Source organism: Mirounga angustirostris, unplaced genomic scaffold (genome assembly GCF_029215605.1).
Source record: "Mirounga angustirostris isolate CCGP_5_RB_7025 unplaced genomic scaffold, mMirAng1.0.hap1 SCAF_15, whole genome shotgun sequence".
Lineage (NCBI taxonomy): Eukaryota > Metazoa > Chordata > Mammalia > Carnivora > Phocidae > Mirounga > Mirounga angustirostris.
This window is the reverse complement of record NW_026991723.1, coordinates 4,954,047-4,967,263: the sequence shown is the minus strand read 5'-3', so window position 1 is coordinate 4,967,263 and position 13,217 is coordinate 4,954,047. Positions and strand designations below refer to the sequence as shown.

The 13,217-nt window shown below is 39.6% G+C and overlaps 1 protein-coding gene across 3 annotated transcripts in view; it reads right to left on the bottom strand.

Annotated features, from left to right (window-relative positions):
- Window positions 1-13,217, bottom strand: part of LOC123850220 (contactin-associated protein-like 3) — a 177,395-nt gene that overhangs the window by 146,753 nt on the left and 17,425 nt on the right. The gene's annotated exons all lie outside the window — the stretch shown is intronic.

Genomic DNA, 13,217 nt, shown 5'->3' with positions numbered 1-13,217 from the left:
TTTTAACAACTGGCTTACAAAATTCATGAAAAGTTAACGATTGGCTCTTGCTAGCTACTAAAAGTTTGTTCCAGCCCATTGCCCCTCAATGGATAACTATTAGAATTATTCCCTTTAAAATCAGGAAGAAGACTTTAATAGGCATCACCGCTTCTGTTGAAAGCTGCTCTCAAAGTCCTATCGGTACATAAGAGAACATTTAAAAACTAAAAGAATTGGGGAAAAAAAAAAAAAGCAACTGTCACCACTTTCAGACGATACGATTGTGGAGGTAGAAAATCCAAAATTAAGTACCTGACTGGCTTAATAGCTCAATATCCCAAAACTGATTTCATTTTAAACTCTAGCTGGGGTTAGATGATAAATAGAATAGCAACTAATAACAAAACACATAAAGTATCTAAGAATGAATCTTACAAAACTGTGCAAAACATTTATGGGTATTATTATAAAAACTGTATTGAAAGACATTAAAGCAAAACTGCATAAAATACAGACTCCAGGGCGCCTGGGTGGCTCAGTTGGTTAAGCGACTGCCCTCGGCTCAGGTCATGATCCTGGAGTTCCGGGATCGAGTCCCGCATCGGGCTCCCTGCTCGGCGGGGAGTCTGCTTCTCCCTCTGACCCTCCTCCCTCTCATGCTCTCTGTCTCTCATTCTCTCTCTCTCTCTCAAAAAAAAAAATCTAAAATACAGACTCCAGTGATCACAACCAGGAAGACAGTATTTTTAAAGTCTCAATCATCCCCAGTTTGATCTAAAGATTCATTAGGAGTCCAATCAAAAGCCCAAGAGGCTTTTTCATAGAAATTGAATTGAGGAACCATGACTCAGGAGTTCATAACATGGGGTACAGATATGATTTAAGGAGCTTGTGAAGACAGAGAAAAACTACATCTTTATTTTCATTAAACCCCCAGCTGAAATTCAGCATTTTCTTTAATCATGAGCATAGACAAACCACAGCATTTTCAGTAGTGCTCATGCTTTGTTGTTTGTTTGTTACCATCATAAGTTACAGATATTCTTATAGCAATCATTGTCACAGATATCTAGAAATATCATTCATGTTCTTCCTTACTTCAAAATAATCGTTATTTATTCTACTCACCAGTAGATTTTGTTATTTAATGTGCTAATAACTAAGGAGACTTATTATATTACTATTTCTAATTTATTGACATCAGTGCTTCACTGTAACTGACATATATATATGTTTTACACATTGCTCTGAGAAGGGGACACAGACTTCAACAAAGTACCAAAGGGGTCTGTGGCACAAGGAAGGCGTCAGAAGTCCCTGTGATGGTGTGTGCACTGGAAGCACAAAGTGTTGAGTTATTACTGGGGTATTATTCGTACTTCAGAAAACTCCAGAGGAGGAGGGTTATCTACAGTTCACAGTCAACTGAGCTAACTTAAGTATTAGCCTAGAAATCTCTCAGGGGGAGCAGCATGTTGAGCAGACCTGCATTATTCTCCCCGTATGCAGAGGGTTTCTGGAGACCTCACCACCACCTTGAAGTCACATAGCAGACTGAGGGCAAGAGAGGATTATTCCCATTAACTGTGTGTCTCAGGAAGCCTTCTCTCTTCCCAGCCCTGGCCCCACACAGTGTCCTTTAGGGATCTGTCCTGATGCCACCCTCTCCGTCCCCTCTGTTCACACTATTGTCATCTCACCACTTATGGTCTCCCCTGAAGTTGGAAACTGAATGAGAAGCTAGCATAGATTTTGGAACTGGACTTGGGTGGGGTTGGCATTTATCAGGTTTGCCTACTCTTGGGAGTGTCACTCACCCTTCTCTAAGCCTTGGTTCTCTCCTCAGTTCAATGGGAAATCACACAACAGGACAATGAAGAGACACACAACTGTACAGTGAAGAGACACACAGCTGGACAATGGGAAATCACACAACTGGACAACAGGGGGTCACACAACTGGACAATGAAGAGACACAACTGTACAGTGGGGAATCACACAACTGGACAATGATGATATCCCATAATTATACAATGGAGAGTTAACCCCCACAACTGTACAGGGGGGAGTCACACAATTATACAATGGAAGTCACACAGCAATATGGCAGGGGGTACAATGGGGGACTCACACACTAAGAGGACTGCTGAGGATTAAAAGTATTTGTTTTTATTATTCTCACTATGGTAAGACACACTTTTTAAGTTCCTTCAAATGATGCTATAACAGGGCACCTGGGTGGCTCAGCCATTGAGCATCTGCCTTCGGCTCAGGTCATGGTCCCACGGTCCTGGGATCGAGTCCCATGTCGGGCTCCCTGCTCCGCGGGAAGCCCGCTTCTCCCTCTCCCACTCCCACTCCCCCTGCTTGTGTTCCTCCTCTCACTGTCTCTCTCTGTGTCAAATAAATAAATAAAATCCTTAAAAGAAAAAAAAAGATGCTATAAGGACATTTTCCCCATACAGAGATGTAAAAGTCAGTGTTCAAGGTTCCAAACCATATTGTCATTTTTTATTCTTTCTTCAAAGAAGGCATATGAAGCTTAGTCTTTAAAAAAAGAAAGTAATAGCTTTTGTGCTGTAATCTTTCTTGGAAGAACAATTTATAAAATTTATTTTAAAATGACAATTTTCTTTATAACCCTAACTTAGAAGCTTCAAAAACAGTGTTCCAATCTATGCCAACATAGTAAAAGTTGAGAATATGTGTGGTCAAAAAACAGTGGTCACATCCTTACAGGGAACCTAGAGAGGAGATACTCTGGATTTGCACAGTGCTTTTCAGGCATTCAGTGTGTTTCTAACGAAACTTAGTCCATGTGAGGTGAAGGCTCAGGAGCCATCCCAAACCTCCATTATCTTTGTTTTCAACTTGAAATGTCTATATTTTCTACTAAGATTCCTGAAGCAAAAATGGTCAAGACCCAACTTAATTTTCTTTTTCTTGGCATCATTATAAAACACTTGAATCCGACTAAATGAGTATCATTCTTATGAATAATATGATAAATATTATCTCTATCCAAAAAAAATATAGATGATTCCTGAAATGTTTCAAAGCTACAAGAATTATTCACAAATTATGGTTTTTAACAAGTGAGATGGCAAAACAATTTTAAAGAACCACTATTTATCACTTAGAGGGAAAAGCAAGTTGAGTACAAATAATAAGCTTATGAGAAATAACATATGAAAATAGAGAATATTACAGTTAAGCTAAAACAATTTTATTTCCCTTCATAATAACCACTCATATTAATGAGAGTGATTCTATGGAATAATCTTAATTTTGAAATGCACTCATCCTTCAGTGGTTCAAATGTACTCAAAGTGAGGTTCTCGGAGAAGCTTAAGAATTCTAAAGGAAAAGTGATGGTCCATTGTCATGTGTTTTAGAGAAAAAACAAATACACCACAATTGTTCATGATTTATGTATGACTCAGATCAGAGTGCTAGGAACATCCTTGTGTGCATTCTGATATAATAAATTCATATTTATGAAATACTCAAACCTTTTCTCACTAGTTGTACCTGTTACAACGCCATTTTAATCAAAAGCCTATTGTATGTCTTACCTACAGAACAGCCTTAGACTGAGATTATAACAATATTTCAGCTTCTGTTTTTGAAAATTATATATTTTTCCAGGTGAAATCTTAGAAATTCGGAACTTCACACAACTGGGGGAAATATAACTGGCTTTGGCCTCCCAATCTAAGTGAGCTGATCTGAGGGTTTTCCAGGCTCTTGACCTCCTTCTAAAACTACTTAAATCTACCCCTCCCCACAAACAGAAAACTACTCCAGACAGACTCCCTTAGTTAACCACAGCCCATTGGTAATACATTTGCTCTGGTTTCTTTGGCACTTCAAATTCAGTTTATACTCGATTGTGTATAAATGGTGTATTTTCAGGGTGCATTATCTTCTGGATGAGATTAAAAATTCCTCAACACAGAAAATTCATGTTTGTTTGTTGCTTGTTTTTCACCCTTCAACATATCATAACGGACTTCAGACCCTGGAATGGAAGAGAAAGTATGACACAAAGTCCCCTCGACTTCTGGCCCTACTTGCTCCTCCCACATGGGCAGCTCGAATCAAGGCCCAGACCCATGCAGTGGTGCCCCTTGGCCACTGGACCAGCAAGAGCATCTGAACTCAGAAGAACCTGAAGATACCCGGGAATCTTTCTCTCTCAGGAGGATCGAGGCCCAGAGCTAGGTCGCTGCTCCAATATCCACCATTCCTGGTGGCCCATCAAGGACTCTGAGAGCTTTGTGAACATCTGGGGCCCCCTCCCCACCTTTCCCGAGGTGTGTGCTTACAGAATCCCAATCCATACAGGGTCCTGATCCATGTCTTCAGCACTTTGGACCACAGTGCTGAACTTGGCCAAGTCTTTGGGGGCACTGGCCAGTTTCCAACCCTCTGGTACACACATAGTGGAGAAGAGGTAATGCCCCCCTGATAATCTATAGGACATTCCAAGTTTGTAAGCATGGCATGCAGGATGCTCTAGTGACCCTTACATAATTCTCCAGCTCCATCTCACCCACCCCCACCCTCACTTGCCCCTGAAAATACGTGCTGCTGTGTGTTCAGATCTGCAATTACCCCATGTGGGTCTATACTTGGCACCAATTGGGCATCCCATGAGTTTGAACAACTGTGGGTCTGAGTTGCTTAGTTTCATGATCCTCAAAGCCAGCCTGTTAGGAAATCAGGTGGAGGAAAGCAGAGGTGATTTCAGATTTCTTGTCTGTTCCAATAAGTTATGATGCCAGTAATGGAATATAGTTAAATCTCTGTGAGAACAAAGTCAGAAAGGGCAAATTACTCCAAGTTCCTCGCTAATTTATTTATTTCACCCGTGGAGAGAGTGCATGCTTACCCATTAGCACAGTCCAAAGTTAAGCACTCTTGTTTTTACTTCTAGGCTTCCTTTCTTTTTTTTTTTTTTTAAAGATTTTATTTATTTATTTGAGAGAAAGAGAATGAGAGAGAGCACATGAGAGGCGGGAGGGTCAGAGGGAGAAACAGACTCCCTGCCGAGCAGGGAGCCCGATGTGGGACTCGATCCCGGGACTCCAGGATCATGACCTGAGCCGAAGGCAGTCGCTTAACCAACTGAGCCACCCAGGCGCCCTAGGCTTCCTTTCCTATCGTAACCTATGTCATGAATTATTCCAAAGGTTTGGTTTAGGTTCACTGTATTAAATCAGAGCTATTTAATGAATAGATCTAGATCCAGATGTTGCCTGTAAAATTATTCCTCAGCATTGAAGGATTCACTTTTTATTGTAAGTCAAATGGTAACACTACAAAAACAATTTGCCATTAATTTTAGTGGTGTGATATAGCAAACTAATACTCATTAATTGCAACTATTATTAAGTATAAATTTGAAATAATTATTGTTCTTATAATTAAATTATACCTCATATTCCCTCCAGCTGAGTGAATTCATACTGGTAGTGTTTCCTTTTTTAGATCAAAGCATTTGTAAAATGTCTTACATATTTTTGAGAAATTTTTAAATTACAAAATAGTATATTCGAAATGCTGAATCCAAATGGTAGAGAAGATGTAACTGGGCAAATATTTGTTAATAAAAAGAGCTCCCTGACTAATGATCTGGCTTTGAAGTTCCAGAAAATCTGCAACTCAAAAGCACAAAATCACTTTTGAAAGTCTTCTTGTTAGAGCACAAATCAATAAAATTGAAAATGGGAAATCAATGGACAAAATCAAAAGCTGGCCCTTTGAAAAGGTCAGTAAAAGATTCTAGCCAGGCTAGCTTAAAAAAAAGAGAGAGGTCACAAATTACTAATATCAGAAATGAAAGAAAGAACATCACTAGAGATCCTGTGGACATTAAAATGGATAATAAAGAAATAATATAGACAACTTTATACCCACAAATTTGATAATCTAGATAATGAACTAATCCCTAAATGATACAATCTGCCAAATTCACACTAGAAAGATGACAATCTGTATAGGCCTATATCTATTAAAGAATTTGAATCTATAATTAATAACTTTCCAAAACAGAAAGCACCATGTCCAGATGGCTTCAGTGGTAAGTTCTACCAAATATTTAAGGAAGAAATTTCACCAATTCTCTACAAATTCTTTCAGAAGCTAGAAGCAGAAGGAATACTTTGTAATTCACTTTATGACAATTGAATTACCCTAATACCAAAACCAGTCATAAATATTACAAGAAACCTATAGACCAATATCTCTCATAAACATAGAAGCAAAATCCTCAACAAAATATTAGCAAATTGAATCCAACAATGTATAAAGAGAATTACACATCATGAACAGGTGTAATTTAACCCAGGTATGCAAGACTGATTCAACATTCAAAAAGCAATTAATGTAATCCACCACATCAATAAGCTATAGAAGAAAAATTACACAATCATATAAATAGATGCAGAAAAAAAAGTATTTGACAAATCCAACACCCATTTGTCATAAAAACTCTTAAACTAGGAATAGAGGGGAACTTCCTCATCTTGAAAAGGAATATCTACTGAAAACAAAGTTAAATCATACTTAACGGTAAGAACTTGAACCTTTCCCACTAAGATCAGGAACAAGACAAGAATGTTCCCTCTCCCCATTCCTTTTCAACATCCTATTGGAAGTCTTAATTAATGCAATTAGACAAGAAGAGGAAATAAAAGGGATATAGACTGGGAAGGAAGAAATCTTTGTTCACAAATGACATGATCATCTATGCAGAAAATCCAAAACAGTTGACAAAACAAAAACAAAAACCTGGAACTAATAAGCAATTATAGCAAGCCCACAGGATATAAGGTTAATATATAAAAGTCGATTGCTTTCTTGTATACTAGTAATGAACAGGTTGAACTTGAAATTAAAAACACACCACCATTTACATGAGCATCCACAAATATGAAATACTTGGGCATTCATCTAACAAAATGTGTACACAATCTATACAAGGAGAGCTACAAAACACTGATGCATAAAATCCAAGAACTAAATAAATGGAGAGATAGTCCACATTCAAGGATAGGAAGATTCAATACTGTTGAGATGTCAGTGTTTCCAATTTGGTCTATAGTTCAAGGCAATATCAATCAACATCCCTGCAAGTTATTTGATGGATATCAACAAACCAATTCTAAAGTTCATGTGGCAAGGAAAAACTACCCAGAATAGCCAACAGAATATTAAAGTTAGAGGACTGACACCACCTAGCTTCCAGACTTACTACAAAGCTATGGCAGTCAAGACAATGTGGTATTGGCAAAAGAACTGACAAAACAGATCAATGGAACAGAATAAAGCCCAGAAGTGGGCCCTTTTGACAAAGGAGCAAAGACAGTCTGTTCAACAAATGGTCTGGGAACAATGGGACGCCCACATGCAAAGTCATGAGTCTAGACACAGACCTTTCACCTTTCACAAACATTAGCTCAAATCAATCACAGATTTAACTGTAAAATTCAAAACGATAAAACTCCCAAAAGACAGCACAGGAGAAAATCCAGATGACCTGTGTTTGGCAATGACTTCTTAGATACAACACCAAAAGCAGGATCTAGGAAAGAATTGACCAGCTGGTCTTCATGAAAGTTAAAATTTTCTCCTCTGCAAAAGTCACTGTCAAGAAAATGAAAAGACAAGTCACAGGCTGGGAGAAAATATTTGCAAAAGATACATCTGACAAAGAACTGTTCACCAAAATATAAAAAGAACTCTTAAACTCAACAATTAAAAAAAAAAAACTCCATGTAAAAATTGGTCCAAAGACTTCCAGGCACCTCAACAAAGAAGATTTGCAGATGTCAAATAAGCATATGACCAGAGGCTCAACATCATATGTCATCAGGGAAATGGAAATGAAAACAATGAGATACCACCACATACCTATTAGCATGGCCATCACCTGGAACAGTACCGACATGAAATGCTGGCAAGGATGGAGGGCAAAAGGAACTCTCATTCATTGCTGGTGGGAATGCAAAATGGTACGGTCTTTTTGGAAGATAATTTGGCAGGTTCTTAGAAAACTAAATATACTCCTACCATGCATTCCAACAATTGCACTCCTTGGTATTTACCCAAAGGAGTTGAAAACTTACGTCCACACAGAAACATGCACGCACTGTTTATAGCAGCTTTACTTGTTAATTGCAAAAACCTGAAATCAAAGTGTCCTTTAGTAGGTGAATGGATAAAGAAACTGTGGCACAACCAGACAATGGAATCTTTTCCGCACTAAAAAGAAATGGGCTATCAAGCCATGAAAAAAACATGAAGGAACCTTAAATGTATATCACTAAGTGAAAGAGGCCAATTTGAAGAGGCTACATACTGTTTGATTCCAACTATATGACATTTTGGAAAAAGCGAAATTATAGAGACAGTAAAAAGATCAGTAGCTGTCAGTGTTTAAGAAGTAGACAGGAATGAATAGGCGGAATGCAGGGGATTTGGGGGCAGTGAAGCTACTCTGTAGGATCCGGTCATGGGGGATACATGTCTTTATACATCTGGCAAATCTCATAGAATATACAACACCGAGAGTGACCCCTAACATAAATCATGAACTTTGAATGATAATGATGTGTCAATGTAGGTTCATCAGTTTGAACAAATGAAGCACTCTGGGAGTGATTGCTGATAATAGGGGAGGCCGTGCATTGGTGGGGAAAGGGGGAATATGGGAAATCCCTATACTTTGCTTAATTTCACTGAGAACCTAAACTGCTCTAAAAATAATGCCTATTAAAAAGCAAAGTCTTGGGGCGCCTGGGTGGCTCAGATGGTTAAGCCTTCGGCTCAGGTCATGATCTCAGGGTCCTGGGATCGAGCCCCACATCGGGCTCCCTGCTTGGTGGGGAGCCTGCTTCTCCCTCTCCCTCTACTGTTCCCCCTGCTTGTGCTCTCTCGCTCTGTCAAATAAATAAATAAAAAATCTTTAAAAAAAAAAAAAAGCAAAGTCTTTCTTTTTATCAAGAACTGAGAATTTACTTAAGAATAAAGGCTGTGATTCAAATAACTTCCCTAAGAAAAGACATAAACACTTAATCTTTACACTGATTTTACTCCAGCTATATGTCAAGAAGCCTCTTTGTGAAATTTAGCTCTAGCACTTGGCCAAAAACCTCAAGTCTGTTCCTTCCTGGTTTTAAAATCATGCAAAGCTGTGTGACTTCCAAACCTCAGAGGAATCACAGCCTTGGGGGAGAACTGTTCCAGTTTTCTCACGGGTTGCCCTCCTTCCGCACCCTAAGGAGCCAAGGATTTGCACCTGTTTGAAAGGCCACATTTTAAAAATCCCAATTATTATCCACTAAGGTCCCCCCAAAACTTACATTCAGCAAAAGGCACGGATACCCAATGGTGACTGTGATTCCAGAATTACAACTGGTGCTATTTTAATGAATCATCCTGCTTCTCATGTAGGATCAGCAGGTTTTGTAAAGAACCAATATTTATCTTTATTTCCTCAGCTTCTAGCGCAGGGCCTGGCACATGGTAGGCCTCTGATAAATGTGTGCTGAATTAAATTGGCCACAAGTTGGAGAACAACTTTCTTAAATCTCCATATCTAAGTTATATTTCATCTTGACACATATTGAGCTTATACCATCGAAACAGCCAAATTCATCCTGATAGGAAAAGCATGCCGTCTTCATTTCCGGGCCAGGGGCGGGGCAGGTATGTGACAGTGAGACACATATGAATACGGGTAAAGAAGGGGGTTCTGCGGGGCGCCTGGGTGGCTCAGTTGGTTAAGCAACTGCCTTCAGCTCAGGTCATGATCCCGGGGTCCTGGGATCGAGTCCCGCATCGGGCTCCCTGCTCTGCGGGGAGCCTGCTTCTCCCTCTCCCACTCCCCCTGCTTGTGTTCCCTCTCTCGCTGTGTCTCTCCGTCAAATAAATAAATAAAATCTTTAAAAAAAGAAAAAAAAGAAGGGGGTTCTGCACCAGCACAAGGGGACGGTTTCAGGAGACATTCTTGCTCCTGCCTTCACATATCAGTAAAAGTCAACAACCCACCACACTTGGAATATTTTTCAGAAAGAATTTACAAACGGAAAGAATACAACATCTCTGCATGAGAAGAAAGTATCATCTCTAGATGTGTCAAGATTGTACAATTCTGTGCCATACAAATTCAGGGGGAAACAGGCACAGCAAGAGTTTCTTGGACACTGATGCTCAAGGGACCTTTCTTCACCCATGAAATTATGTGGCTTCCCCACAGGACTCGGAAGGACACAGAGGTGCTCTGGCTGAAGGGTGGCACGGGGTCCGGATGCTGCACCTGCTGAGGACTTGCCCAGACCCCAGGCAGGACCTGCCAATCCCTGACATCAGTGAGCATCTGTCAGCAAACTTGAACACCAGTAAAAAGCACCTGGGGCATTTTTAAATATTGGCATTCTCCCGCCCCCGCCATTCTAATTTAGTGAATGTGTTTTACCTTGAGCCCCACCAAACCAGAGTATTTCAGATACAACTGATGGGACTTGTGTACTCAAGACAGACACATTCTACTCTTCAGAGGACAAAGTGCACACCGTCTGTGCAGTGCGTGCAAACCTCGACTGTGGGCAGAGCAGCTCAACGTGGCCACTGGTTTTCATGTGAGCAGCCGCGGCACCCATGTTGTGTCTGTGGGCAGCATTTAAACCAGTATTGGCGAGCTGGCGGGTAAAAGACACGACTGCAAAAATCCGAAACCCTATCATGCTCCTCCCCGGAAGGACGCACTTGAGAAAGCCAGCTGTTGACTCATCTTAGTATTGATGTTGCCCTACACGTTTTGTTTAAAAAGATTTTAACTATCCACAGCTCATTAACTGGAGAACTGCCTGGCTGGCACATAAATCTGAAATACCCAATTCTAGGGGCAAAGTCTAATATCCCACAAACTATACTCACATTGTTAGAATGGTCACAGAGCAATCAAGTGTGCCTGTTCTTAATTGTTCTGTTCATACATTGTTTGCACGAATTACCAAAATACTGTAATTCTCATAAAATCACATAGCTTCATTCTGTAAATGTTGCTCCTCCATAGGCTGCTATACTTTGCTTAATTTCTCTGAGAACCTAAAACTGCTCTAAAAATAATGCCTATTAAAAAGCAAAGTCTTGGGGCGCCTGGGTGGCTCAGATGGTTAAGCATCTGCCTTCGGCTCAGGTCATGATCTCAGGGTCCTGGGATCGAGCCCCACATCGGGCTCCCTGCTTGGCCGGGGAGCAATAGCTAATAAATATTTCTTGAGTGAATAAATAATTTATTTTGAAACTTGGCACAAATTTTTTAAGTTTCTCAATTTTCTCCACCCCAAATTTGGAAACAAAGTTCCCTCATTCCCTCTCTACTGTATGATGGAAAAGCAATTGAAAAGTACAGCACAAAGTTTTTAAACACTTACGAAGAAACATGAAAGGGTTTAGATGTTCATTTATATTGTAAGGAATGTTTCTCCTGAAAGTCGACGTGACTTTAAAGGACTTAAAAATGTTAACCAAAAAACCTAACGACGTCCTATCATATTTGATCCACAAATATTATAACCAATGGTTGAATTTTTAGGACAAAACTTAGGTGACGTGAGAACTTTTTATACTATCTTGGAAAGAATATTTGGTATTTGGGCATTTTCACTGGAAAGAATTTAAGACAATAAAAACAGGGCGCCTGGGTGGCTCAGTTGGTTGGGCGACTGCCTTCGGCTCAGGTCATGATCCTGGAGTCCCAGGATCGAGTCCCGCATCGGGCTCCCTGCTCGGCGGGGAGTCTGCTTCTCCCTCTGACCCTAACCCCTCTCATGTGCTCTCTCTCTCAGTCTCTCCCTCTCAAATAAATAAATAAGATCTTAAAAAAAAAAAAGACAATAAAAACAAAATAACTAACATATCCCCAAGCTAAAGACTCACTGCTTTATAAGAATGAGAAACAGAATACACACCATTGCAAAGAAATATGTATTTTGTGCTTTAAATAATCAACTGGGAGGTTCAAAAAGCTTGTGTGACTGCAGATGAAAGTCTGGTCATGAGCTTTGTTCTGTGATTTGGATACACTTGCCTTTTGTTCTCTCTCCCTCCTCCCTCCTATCCTCTCCTTCTTCCTTGTCTTCCTCCCTCCCTCCCTTCTTTCCTCTGAGAGAGTCAACAAGGGATAGTTGTTCAAAACAGATCTGCAGTTGGTGGCAGCAAGTACAATCAATCCAGTCCAAGCACAAATATTTGCACATGACCCTTCCGCAAAATACCGTTCTTCCCCATTTTGTTGGAAGGGGAAAAACACAGGGCAGTAATTTCTTTGTAGAGTTCCAAGAATATATACAAAATACATGGGGGGAGAAAGGAAGGTTTTTATATTATGGAATTTGATATATTATGGAATTTAGATGATTCTTAAAGTTTCAGTACAATCCACTCACGGTTAAGTATTTTCTGGTCCAACCCACTGAGATGCTAGTAGAGTACAGCATTGTTGTTTAATGTAATGTTTACCCAGAAATTATTTAAATTTAAATAGTAACAGTTCACTGAAAACTTGGGTCTCTGCCCAAAAAATTTCCATAAAACAATCATTTTGTTTAATGGTTCATGTTTATTCAAAACTAGAGGTCACTGCTGTTACACAAGTGGAAAATCCAACCATTTTTAGGAAGCGTGCGTGTGCGTGTGCGTGTGTGTGTGTGTGAGTACATGTATATCAAGTAAATGCAAACTTAGATTACCACTGAATAAAGCAGTACGTTTTCAGATATCTCATTAGACACATTTACAAAGATAATATATCTATTTGATGTTATTTTCACAGGGTGCAACTAAACTTTTCTTTTAAAAGATTACTCGAAGAGGGTGGGTTTTTTTACTCCTCTACTAACCTTCCGAGCCATGCTGATATATAGCACTCCTGTCAAAAAGAAGGGGAAATGTTGAAATGTTCGGCAGCAAGTAGAGATTTAAAATTCACAGCACGTGTTGAAATATACCATGTACAGCTCCTGCCTTTTCTTTTATAAACCTGACTCTCTATCTGCACCATGTAGGCATTATATAAGACCACAGGACTTAAAATTAGTTTATAAAAGATACAAATCCCCTAACCTCAGAGAACTCCAGATTTTAACAGAAAAATGCATGATAAAATCCAATAGTTTGTTCTGTTTTAAAATATGAGAAATAGCTCAAGATTTCAGACACCCGTA